The sequence below is a fragment of the Haematobia irritans genome, chromosome 1, assembly GCF_050003625.1.
Source record: "Haematobia irritans isolate KBUSLIRL chromosome 1, ASM5000362v1, whole genome shotgun sequence".
In the NCBI taxonomy this organism is placed as follows: Eukaryota; Metazoa; Arthropoda; class Insecta; order Diptera; family Muscidae; genus Haematobia; species Haematobia irritans.
Window position 1 is genome coordinate 50,492,812 of NC_134397.1, and position 13,620 is coordinate 50,506,431.

Here is a 13,620-nt window from a genome sequence, read left to right on the forward strand (position 1 = left end):
TTTATTTCTATAGAAAATTGTTGTCAAAATTTTATTTCTATAGAAAATTTTGTCAAAATTTTATTTCTATAGAAAATTTTGTCAAAATTTTATTTCTATAGAAAACTTATCAAAATTTGCTTTCTATAGGGACTTCTGTCAAAATTTACTTTTTATACCCTAAACCACATAGTGGTCAGGGTATAATAAGTTTGATCGGTCAAAAAATGTGCCTACCAGAAATATTGATTTTAGACCATAAAATATATACCAATCGACTCAGAATCACCTCCTGAGTCGATCTAGCGCTTGGTGTCCGTCCGTCCGTCTGTCCATGTATTTGTTGTTCATAGGATTCCGGTCGCAATTATTAGCCGATTTGGATGCAATTAGGTACAGGGTGGTTTTTGGGCACAAGGACGAACGCTGTTGAATTTGGAAGAAATCGGATCAAATTTAGATATAGCTCCCATATATATGTATCGCCCGATTTCGACAAAAGGAGTCACGTTGCGCTTTTTTACAAACCGATCGTCATCAAATTTTGCACATAGTAAACTTTTTCACCATCCTTTAAGCTTGCAAAATTTAATCGAAATCGGTTCAGATTTGGATATAGCTCCCATATATATGTATCGCCCGATTTTGCCAAATTTGGCCGTAAAACCCTTATTTATCAACCGATCGTAACCAAGGTTGGCTAAATGTAATCTTCTGTAGCACTAACTGTATGTGCAAAATTTCATCAAAATCAGTTCAAATTTAGATATAGCTCCCATATATATGTATCGCCCGATTTTGAAAAATTTGCCCCTAATAAACTTATTTTTGACGATAGGGGCCTCATTTATTAACTGATCGTACTCAAATTTTACACAAATTTTACAATCATACCTGCAAAATATTATACAAATTGATTCAGATTTAGATATAGGTCCCATATATATGCATCGCTCGATTTAGTCATATTTGCCATAATACTCTTATTTATTAACCTATGATATTCAAATTTCAAATTTTGATGCACTAGTTGATCGTATTTATACTTACATGTAGCTCTTACAAAAATCTATTGCCCTATTTGCACAAATTTGAATTTATTACCCACAACTAATTGACGATTTTTAATAATGGACTCAATATTAGTGGCATACTAACTCTTTTGGTGCAAAATAAACTATAGCTCCTAATATTAGACATTTCTGCTCAAATTGTGACAAGACACACATAAACATGTACCCCCCTTCATGTTCTCCAAAACCTATAGCAATGATACCCCACAAATGCTTATGTTTACTAATTCAGTAGGGGTGGTTTAGGGTATGATATAGTCAGCCCCGCCCGACTTTCTTCTTAGCTCACTTGTTTAATAATGGACTCAATATTAGTGGCGTACTAACTCTTTTGGTGCAAAATAAACTATAGCTCCTCATATTAGACATTTCTGCTCAGATTGTGACAAGACGCCCATAAACATGTACCCCCCTTTATGTTCTCCAAAACCTATACCAATGATACTCCAAAACCTATATCAATGATACCCCACAAATGCTTATGTTTACTAATTCAGTAGGGGTGGTTTAGGGTATGATATAGTCGGCCCCGCCCGACTTTCTACTTTACTCACTTGTTATAGATAATTTTGTCAAAATTTTATTTCTATAGAAGATTTTATCAGAATTTTATTTTTAAAGAAAATTTTCTCAAAAATTTTTTTCCATAGAAAATTTTCTCAAAAAAATTTTTTTTTTCAATATTTTGTCAAAGATTTAGTTCTATAGAAAATTTTGTCAAAATTTTCTTTTTGTAGAAAATGTTGCCTAAATTTTATTTCTATTAAAAATTTTGCCAAAATTTTTGTCAAAATTGTTTTTTTCTATAAAAAATTTGCAACATTTTATTTCAATAGAAAATTTTGTCAAAATGTAATATTCATAGAAAATTTTATTTCTATAAAAAATTTTCTTAAAATTTTATTTCCATAGACAATTTTCTCCACATTTTATTTCTATAGAAAAGTTTGTCAATATTTCATTTCTTAAGAACATTTTGTCAATATTTTATTTCTAAAGAAAATGTTGTCAAAATTTTGTTGCTATAGAAAATTTTGTCAAAATTTTAATTCTATGGAAAATGTTGTCAAAATTGTATTTCTCTAGAAAATGTTGTCAAGTTTTTATTTTGTCAAAATTTTAGTTTGGTACAAAATTTTTATCAAAACTTTAGTTCTATAGAAAATTTTGTCATAATTTAATTTCTATGGACAATTTTGTCAAAATTTTATTTCTATGGAAAATATTTTCAAAATTTTATTTCTAAACTTTTGTAAAAATGTTATTGCTAAAATTTTGTCAACAATTTATTTTTATAGAAAAATTTCTCAAAATTTTATTTCTTTAGAGAATTTTGTCAAATTTTATTTCTATAGAAAATTTTGTCAAAATTTTATTTCTATAAAACATTTTGTAAAGATTTTATTTCTATAGAAAATTTTGTCAACATTTTATTTCTATAAAAAGTTTTGCCCAAAATTTATTTCTTTACAAAATTTTGCCAAATTTTATTTCAATAGGAAAATTTGTTAAAATTTTATTTCTTTTTCTTTAATCATTGTTGTTTTTGATTTCAGCTCAAAACCATGCATTGACTAAACTACAAGTGTAGCTTAACCAACAGAGGAAAAGTATGCTTGTCAAATATATTTGGGCAAAGCCCTATAGACTGCAAGATGGTTGGATGGACGCACGTTTCGGAATTACCACATTCTGGGTCGAGGTGAAATTCTGAGTCGATCTAGGCATGTCCGTCCATCCGTCTGTTGAAATCACGCTAACTTCCGAACGAAACAAGGTATCGACTTGAAACTTGGCACAAGTAGTTGCTATTGATGTAGGTCGGATGGTATTGCAAATGGGCTATATCGGTCCACTTTTACGTATAGCCCCCATATAAACGGCCCCCAGATTTGGCTTGCGAATTTTCTAAGAAAAGCAAATTTCATCCGATCCGGCTAAAATTTGGTACATGGTGTTAGTATATGGTATCTAATAACCATGCAAAAATTGGTCAGAATAGGTCCATAATTATATATAGCCCCCATATAAACCGATCCCCAGATTTGACCTCCGGAGCACCTTGGAAGAGCAAAATTCATCCGATCTGGTTAAAATTTGATACGTGGTGGTAGTATATGATATTTAACAATCATGCCAAAAGTGGTCCATATCAGTCCATAATCATATATAGCCCCCATATAAACCGATCCCGAGATTTGGTTTTGGAGCCTCTTGGAGGAGCAAATTTCCTCCGAGTCAGTTGAAATTTGGTACATTGTGCTAGTATATCGCCGTTAACAACTATGTCTAACTAGGACATATTGGTCTATAGTTATAACCTCTCTCTCCGAGATGCCGCAAATAAGCTGGGTGTATCGTCTACAACCGTGCATCGAGCCAAAAAACGAGCTGGACTATCGACTTACAAGAAGGTAGTGACTCCAAATCGCGATGATAAACAAATTACGACGGCCAAAGCGCGATCCTGGAGGTTGTACACGACGATGCTGACGAAGTTTGACTGTGTGGTAATGGACGACGCAACCTACGTCAAAGCCGACTACAAGCAGCTTCCGGGACAGGAGTTTTATACGGCAAAAGGAAGGGGAAAGGTAGCAGATATTTTCAAGCAAATAAAACTGTCAAAGTCCGCAAAGAAATATCTGGTTTGGCAAGCCATAGCTTCCGGGACTGTCAACCAAGAAATTTACGTGAAAGAGTGTTTGAATAAACGTCTGCTGCCTTTCCTGAAGAAACACGGGTGTTCCGTACTGTTTTGGCCGGATTTGGCATCTTGCCATTACGGTAAAAAGGCCATGGAGTGGTACGCCGCCAACAACGTGCAGGTGGTTCCCAAGGACAAGAACCCTCCCAACACGCCAGAGCTCCGTCCAATTGAGAAATACTGGGCTATTGTCAAGCGGAACCTAAAGAAGACCAAAAGAACTGCTAAGGACGAGCAGCAGTTCAAGGCAAACTGGCCTTCTGAGGCGAAGAAGGTGGACAAGGTGGCTGTACAAAATCTGATGGCAGGTGTCAAGCGTGAGGCCCGGCAATTCGGATTTGGAAAAACGAAAGCCTAATTGAATATTTTCCCTGAATTTTATACTAATTGAACTTGAAAAAGAAATTTAAGTTGATTTTTTAAATAAACGATTTCACCGATTTACACGCGTTTTCCCTTGACCAAATTTTGACCGTATCACCCTTTATATAGCCCTCAGATAAATCGATCCCCAATCACACAAAAATTGGTCCAGTTCATAATTGTATATAGCCCTCATATAAGCGACCCCCATATTTCAATTCCGCCTCTCCATGTACCGTGCAAAAGTCCACACGATTCGTAATTATTTGTAGACTTACCTAAATATAATATCGAAATATTGATTTCCGACTATATAAAGTATATATATTCTTGATCAGGGAGAAATTCTAAGACGATATAAGCATGTCCGTCTGTCCGTCTGTCTGTCTGTTGTAATCACGCTACAGCCTTCAATAATGGCGCTATCGTCCCGAAATTTGGCACAGATTATTTTTTTTGTTTGCAGTTCGAAGATGGGCTATATCGGTCCAAGTTTTGATATAGTCCCCATATAAACCGACCTCCCGATTTGGGGTCTTGGGCCCATAAACACCGTAGTTTTTATCAGATTTGCCTGAAATTGGAAATCTAGAGGTATTGTGGGACTATAAAGAGGTGTGTCGAAAATGATCCATATCGGTCCATGTTTTGGTATAGCCCCCATATAGACCGATCTCCCGATTTTACTTCTTACGCGTCTAGAACCAGTATTTTCTATCCGATTTGTATAAAATTGAAAATCTAAAGGTATTTTGGAACCATAAAGAGGTGTGTCAAAAATGGTCCGCATCGGTCGATGTTTTGATATAGCCCCCATATAAACCAACCTCCCGATTTGGGGTCTTGGGCCTATAAACACCGTAGTTTTTATCAGATTTGCCTGAAATTGGAAATCTAGAGGTATTGTGGGACTATAAAGAGGTGTGTCGAAAATGGTCCATATCGGTCCATGTTTTGGTATAGCCCCCATATAGACCGATCTTCCGATTTTACTTCTTACGCGTCTAGAAACAGTATTTTCTATCCGATTTGTATGAAATTGAAAATCTAAAGGTATTTTGGGACCATAAAGAGGTGTGTCAAAAATGGTCCGCATCGGTCGATGTTTTGATATAGCCCCCATAGAGACTGATTTCCCATTTTGCTTCTTGGGCTTCTAGAAACTATATTTACCATTCGCTTTGCCTGAAACTCTTGAGCTACAATAAACTGTATTTATTACATGATTTGCCTGAAATTCGAAATCTAGAGGTATTTTTAGACCACAAATAACAGTGCCGAAATTGAGGTATATCGGTCCATTTTTGGTATAACCCCCATATAGGCTGATCTCTCGATTTTTACTTCTTGGGCGTCTAGAGACTATATTTTCTGGCCGATTTGTTTGAAATTGAAAATGTGGAGGTATTTTAAGATCACAAATATGTGAGTAGCAAATGGTGCCTATCGGTCCATGTTTTGGTATAGCCCCCATATACACCGATCTCCCGGCTTTATTTCTTGGGCTTCTAGAATCCGTAGTTTTTATCCGATTTGCTGGAAATTAGTAATCTATAATAACATTTTAGACAAACGAAATTTCTCTTTCTTATAAAGTGTTTTCGTTTATTAAACGATTGTCTCTAAAATTTGTGTCAAAAGAAAACTTTGCTTGTCTAAAATTACGTTTCTCAAAAAAGAAAACACTTCTTTCAGGATATAGTAGGCGCACTGATCATGAAAATTGCTTCAAACTGAAAGTAAAAGTTCCAGATTTTACTCATCGTATTTAAATAAATGCGGAAAAATCTACAGGTATTTAAAATTCGGGTATTTAAAATTCGGCCCGGCCGAATTTACTGCTGTATATACTTTTTTTTTTTTCAGTTCATCTTCAACGATATGGTCAACTCTCTGTTTGTATATGTATCGAAATTTAGGACATGTATACTCTAGGTCTATGACGATCTCCCGATGTCCGTCCGTCCGTCCATCTGTTGAAATCACGGTAAGATTGGTTAGGTTAGGTTGAAAAGAGGATCTAGGTTTCCCTATCTAATGTCGTATGACGTATACCCAAACCAGTATTCGGCGATCTAACTTCTTCTTTCCATCATACTCTTCCTTTATTCCAAGATCGAACTGTGAATTATGAACTGCTCTATGTTAGGCAACAAAAATTCCCAAACGTCAGTTTAGGTAGCTTTATTCAACAAGACATGAATTTTTATTGGTCAACTCTGTTTAATGATTTTTCATGAGAAAAAAATTAATACAAATTCATTTCTTGGCTAATATCTCTAATGGTCTCCTTATCCAGCACTACTCTAATTTTTTAAATTCCTTCAAACTTTCAAATGTGATACGATTTCCACTCATACTCCTAACTGATGTTGTTCCTTAACTGCTTAGCAATTTGTTAGGACCTTTTAACATTTGGTCATACTTTACTGCATTTCATAGTATATCACAGGGGAACTTTTCCTATGCTCCAACTTATATTTCTCCTACTTAGTTGAGATTAAATTACCTAGCTTACAAATGAACTTTGAAGGAACCTGATGATGGTGAGCACGATAATGATAAAGGAGAAACTTTAAAAGAGATGGTGAGGACTAGAAAATCCTAAGTGAATGCATTACTCAAATGACCAAATTTTCGCATAATAAAACGTGCTTCATAAAAGCTTGTTAGGATGTAAAAAAAAAAAAATGAAAAAATACGAAACGAAAAAATAATCTGAGAGGGAGAGAGAGAACAAAGAAAATGTGAAACCCCGTAAAGAGGAGTACAGGTACCATGGTGACAATTATAGAGAAGAAGAAGAAGTTGGAAAGACATAGTGATAGGTATTCCAGGGAGATGGGGGAAAGGGGAGTTGGTTGGTTGTTTAGCTAGCCTGGAGAAAAAAAGGTTACAACATTTATTTGTTTATGCATGACCGACAATTCCTCTGCCTTCATTATTGGGCCACAGCTCTATTAACCCCCTGTAGTCTTGATTTTTATACCCTCCACCATAGGATGGGGTTATATTAACTTTGTCATTCCGTTTGTAACACATCGAAATATTGCTCTAAGACCCCATAAAGTATATATATTCTGGGTCGTGGTGAAATTCTGAGTCGATCTGAGCATGTCCGTCCGTCCGTCCGTCTGTTGAAATCACGCTAACTTCCGAACGAAACAAGCTATCGACTTGAAACTTGGCACAAGTAGTTGTTATTGATGTAGGTCGGATGGTATTGCAAATTGGCCATATCGGTCCACTTTTACGTATAGCCCCCATATAAACGGACCCTAAAATTTGGCTTGCGATTGCTCTAAGAGAAGCAAATTTCATCCGATCCGGCTGAAATTTGGTACATGGTGTTAGTATACAGTCTATAACAACCATGCAAAAATTGGTCCATATCGATCCACTTTTACGTATAGCCCCCATATAAACGGACCCCCAAATTTGGCTCGCGATCGCTCTAAGAGAAGCAAATTTCATCCGATACGGCTGAAATTTGGTATATGGTGTTGGTATATTGTCTCTAACAACCATGCAAAAATTGGTTCATATCGGTCCACTTTTACGTATAGCCCCCATATAAACGGACCCCCAAATTTGGCTTGCGATCGCTCTAAGAGAAGCAAATTTCATCCGATCCGGCTGAAATTTGGTATATGGTGTTGGTATATTGTCTCTAACAACCGTGCGAAAATTGGTCCATATCGGACCACTTTTACGTATAGCGCCCATATAAACGGAACCCCAAATTTGGCTTGCGATCGCTCTAAGAGAAACAAATTTCATCCGATCCGGCTGAAATTTGGTATATGGTGTTAGTATATGGTCTCTAACAATCATGCAAAAATTGGTCAACATCGGTCCATAATTATATATAGCACCCATATAAACCGATCCCCCGATATGGCTTGCGGAGCCTCTAAGAAACGAAAATTTCATCCGATCCGGCTGAAATTTGGTACATGGTGTTGGTATATGTTCTCTAATGACCATGCAAAAATTGGTCTATATCGGTCCATAATTATATATAGCCCCCATATATATCGATTCCCATATTTGTCCTCCGGAGCCTCTTGGAGGAGTAAAATTCATCCGATCCGGTTGAAATTTGGAACATGGTGTTAGAATGTCGTCTCTAACAAACACGCAAGAATTGGTCCATATCGGTCCATAATTATATATAGCCCCCATATAAACCGTTCCCCAGATTTGATCTCCGGAGCCTCTTGAGGAGCAAAATTCATCCGATCCGGTTGAAATTTGCAACGTGGTGTTAGTATAAGGCCGCTAATATCCATGCCAAAATTGGTCCATATTGGTCTATAGTTATATATAGCCGATCCCCAATCACACAAAAATTGGTCCACATCGGTTCATATTCATGGTTGCCACTCGAGCTAAAAATAATCTATCAAAATTTTATCTTTATGGAAAACATTGTCATTGTTATTTCTATAGAAAATTTTGTAAAAATATTATTTCTATAGAAAATTTTGTCAAAATTTTATTTCTATAGAAAATTTTGTCAAAATATTATTTCTATAGAAAATTTTGTCAAAATTTTATTTCTATAGAAAATTTTGTCAAAATTTTATTTCTATAGAAAATTTTTTCCAAATTTTACTTCTATAGAAAATGTTGTCAACATTTTATTTTGTCAAAATTTTATTTCTGTAGAAACTTTAAACTTAATTATATACGTATTTAATCGGCCTTTTTATACCCTGCTCCACACTATGGAACAGGGTATTATAAGTTAGTGCATATGTTTGCAACACCCAGAAGGAAACGAGATAGACACAGGGTGGGCTCCTGAGTCGATATAGCCATGTCCGTCTGTCCGTGAACACATTTTTGTAATCAAAGTCTAGGTCGCAGTTTTAGTCCAATCGACTTCAAATTTGGCACAAGTATGTGTTTTGGCTCAGAATAGATCCCTATTGATTTTGGAAGAATTCGGTTCAGATTTAGATATAGCTCCCATATATATCTTTCGCCCGATATGGACTAATACGGTCCCAGAAGCCAGAGTTTTACCCCAATTTGGTTGAAATTTTGCACAGGGAGTAGAATTAGCATTGTAGCTATGCGTGCCAAATTTGGTTGAAATCGGTCCAGATTTAGATATAGCTCCAATATATAGCTTTCGGCCGATTTACACACCCAGAAAACAAATTCGTTGCCTCAACCGAATTATTTGCCAACTGAAAGCAGGTGGTTCCATCAACTATCAATGATATCTGTCAGCACAACTAACATTTGGCAATTGTAACTACATGGTAGTGTGTTGGATCAACTTTGCATTGGTTGTCCCAATTTCATATTAATTGTTTTGTTTGTTGGTGCGACCGCCCTCGATTTTCTTTACTATTATCCTAACCAAATTCCAATATCAAATGAAAGGGCAGATTATATTGAGATTTTATTAATTTATTACACACGGATGAAAAAGACTGTTTTTCATATGTTTGGCTATAAACATTATATGTTTGGAACACAAATTTTTAAACACAATATTTTTGAGTGCAAGCATATAATGTTCATAAACTAGCATAACATGTTTGGGACATATATGTTAATATGTTAGAACATATTATGTTTGGGACATAAAATGTTTTTAAATATAATATGCTTGGATGCAAACATATATTAATTTAGAAATAGCCTATAAACATATATGTGTTTAGTAGCTTGGAGCGCTATTTAACAGGGAGCGATATTGAATTAAGTTGGTGGTTGTTGCTTGTTATTACAAAATTAACATTTTATTTTTCCTTGGGCAATTGATCAGCTACTTCTTTGATCCTTACAAAATGTGTGGTCCGCTGTTCGAATCCCCGTCCGGCAAAATGTAAAATTAAAATAAAAAATAAATCATACAATTGAATAATTTCTTCTACAATGTTTGTATTACAGAAAAAGGTGCTAAGAACTAAAAAATATCGTTGAAGTGAGAAAGATGTGGGGGAATATACTATTGGGCAGAAACAAAATTTTGAGCATTCAGGTCGAAAGCCTATGTTGTTCGCGCCTATATTACCTGTTTATTTTCATAATTCATTATGATTGTAAATATATAAATAAATAAAATTTTGAGCACAATATTGTTTGGGAGAATCCCAATTCCAAACATATTATATGTTCACATAATAACATATTGTTTTTTGGAAGACAACATTATTGAATTTGGATGCAAAAATACAAAATGTTTGGTAACTGACTACCCAAACATATATTGTTTAGACCAATATGCTTTCAAACATATTATATATTGGAAGAGATCAAACATATAAATGTTTGGGCAATAGCCAAAAATGTATATGCTTGAAGCAAAATATGTTTGGGAGTATATGTTACAGAAGCGATTTTTTGTGAGCGTGCAAGATTTACAATTATAATAAACTACGAAAATAAATACAAAAGGTGCTAACAACAAAGGCTTTTGATCTACATATATGTGAGATCAATTTACATTACAATTTACAATTTTTTATAGGTAATGTTTGTATACCAATGACAGATGATTAGGTTGCAATTATGTGGTCAAACTACAGAACCTAATTCAATATATACTTGCCAGAAATTTCTTCCTTAAGCCTCTAGATATCAATACAGATCGACTTAGACTCTTCCTGTAATCTTAATACATTAAAAAAGCTCGCTTGCCGTAAAAAGTATTTGTGTTTGTTGTTGTATGAAGCCTGCAATTTTTATCGAAACTTTTGTAATATTCCTTTTTTATAAATCGGTGCGATACTTACCTGAAGGCAACTTATTTTCTATGGGATAAACTTTATTCAATGTATTGCGGACTATTATCAAGTAAATGTTGTTCCCCGTTTTGCAAATTTTGTAACGTCATACCATTTACCATGTCGATGTTGATATAAATATTTATTTGTTGCAACAACTACCTTACGCCCGTCCTATAATTGAACTAAGATTCTATTAGTATACTCAACTTTTAGTTGTACCAACCATTTGTTGATTCCCATGACGTAGGTCTCACTATGCTGGTGGTTAGCTCAACAATTTTATGCAGCATAAAACCAAATTTATCGGCATTGGTTATTGTAACCAATAGAATGGTTATGGGAATTTCGTTTTGATCCTGTGAACTTTTTTATGGTCGTGTTGAATGTATAATGGGGAAAATAATCAAAACATTGTTCTTGTAACAAAAATAAGTTGCTGACATCATTTCCTCATTGTAATTATCGAATTACAACCAACCATTTCTCTGGGTGCACTCATATGGCCACAGAGGCCAATTTTTTGCTCCGATTTAGTTGAAATTGTGCACAGGGAGTAGAATTACCATTGTTGCTATGCGTGCCAAATTTGGTTGATATCGGTTCAGATTTAGATATATCTCCCATATATAGCTTTCGCCCGATTTACACTCATATGACCACAGAGGCCAATTTTTAACTCCGATTTTGTTGAAATTTTGCACAGGGAGTAGAATTACCATTGTTGCTATTCGTGCCAAATTTGGTTGATATCGGTTCAGATTTAGATATATCTCCCATATATAGCTTTCGCCCGATTTACACTCATATGACCACAGATGCCAATTTTTAACTCCGATTTAGTTGAAATTTTGCACAGGGAGTAGAATTAGCATTGTAGCTATGCGTGCCAAATTTGGTTGAAGTCGGTTCAGATTTAGATATAGCTCCCATATATATGTTTTTCTGATTTCGACAAAAATGGTCAAAATACCAACATTTTCCTTGTAAAATCGCCACTGCTTAGTCGAAAAGTTGTTAAAATGACTCTAATTTTCCTAAACTTCTAATACATATATATCGAGCGATAAATCATAAATAAACTTTTGCGAAGTTTCCTTAAAATTGCTTCAGATTTAAACGTTTCCCATATTTATACCCTTCACCACTACTGTGGTACAGGGTATAATAAGTTTGTGCATTTGTATGTAACGCCAAGAAGGAGTAATCATAGACCAACCTTTTAGTATACGGATCGGCTTAGAATTAAATTCTGAGTCGATTTAGCGATGTCCGTCTGTCTGTCTGTCCGTCTGTCTGTCCGTCTGTCTGTCTGTCTGTCTGTCTGTCTGTCTGTTGATGTATTTTTGTGTGCAAAGTACAGCTCGCAGTTTTAGTCCGATTGTCCTAAAATTTAGTGTAGGGGCCTGTTTCGGCTCAAAGACGATCCCTATTGATTTTGGAAAAAATCGGTTCAGATTTAGATATAGCTGCCATATATATTTTTCACCGATCTGGTCATAATTGGCGTGTATATCAACCGATCTTCCTCAATTTCCGTACATCCGAATATTTTATGAGTCTCGAAAAACTTGCAAAATATCAGCAAAATCGGTTCAGATTTAGATATAGCTCCCATATATAGCTTTCGCCCGATTTACACTTATTTGCCCACAGAGGCCAATTTTTTGCTCCGATTTAGTTGAAATTTTGCATAGGGAGTAGAATAAGCATTGTTGCTATGCGTGCCAAATTTGGTTGAAATCGGTTCAGATTTAGATATAACTCCCATATATAGCTTTCGCCCGATTTACACTCATATGACCACAGAGGCTAATTTTTAACTCCGATTTAGTTGAAATTTTTCACAGGGAGTAGAATTAGCATTGTAGCTATGCGTGCAAAATTTGGTTGAAATCGGTTCAGATTTAGATATAGCTCCCATATATATGTTTTTCTGATTTCGACAAAAATGGTCAAAATACCAACATTTTCCTTGTAAAATCGCCACTGCTTAGTCGAAAAGTTGTAAAAATGACTCTAATTTTCCTAAACTTATAATACACATATATCGAGCGATAAATCATAAATAAACTTTTTCGAAGATTCCTTAAAATTGCTTCAGATTTAAACGTTTCCCATATTTTTATACCCTTCACCACTACTGTGGTACAGGGTATAATAAGTTGTGCATTTGTATGTAACGCCAAGAAGGAGTAATCATAGACCAACCTTTTAGTATACGGATCGGCTTAGAATTAAATTCTGAGTCGATTTAGCGATGTCCGTCTGTCTGTCTGTCTGTCCGTCTGTCTGTCTGTCTGTCTGTCTGTTGATGTATTTTTGTGTGCAAAGTACAGCTCGCAGTTTTAGTCCGATTGTCCTAAATTTTGGTATAGGGTCCTGTTTCGGCTCAAAGACGATCCCTATTGATTTTGGAAAAAATCGGTTCAGATTTAGATATAGCTGCCATATATATTTTTCACCGATCTGGTCATAATTGGCGTGAATATCAACCGATCTTCCTCAAATTCCGTACATCCGAATATTTTATGGGTCTCGAAAAACTTGCAAAATATCAGCCAAATCGGTTCAGATTTAGATATAGCTCCCATATATAGCTTTCGCCCGATTTACACTCATTTGCCCACAGAGGCCAATTTTTTGCTCCGATTTAGTTGAAATTTTGCATAGGGAGTAGAATTAGCGTTGTAACTATGCGTGCCAAATTTGCTTGAAATCGGTTCAGAATTGGATATATCTCCCATATAAA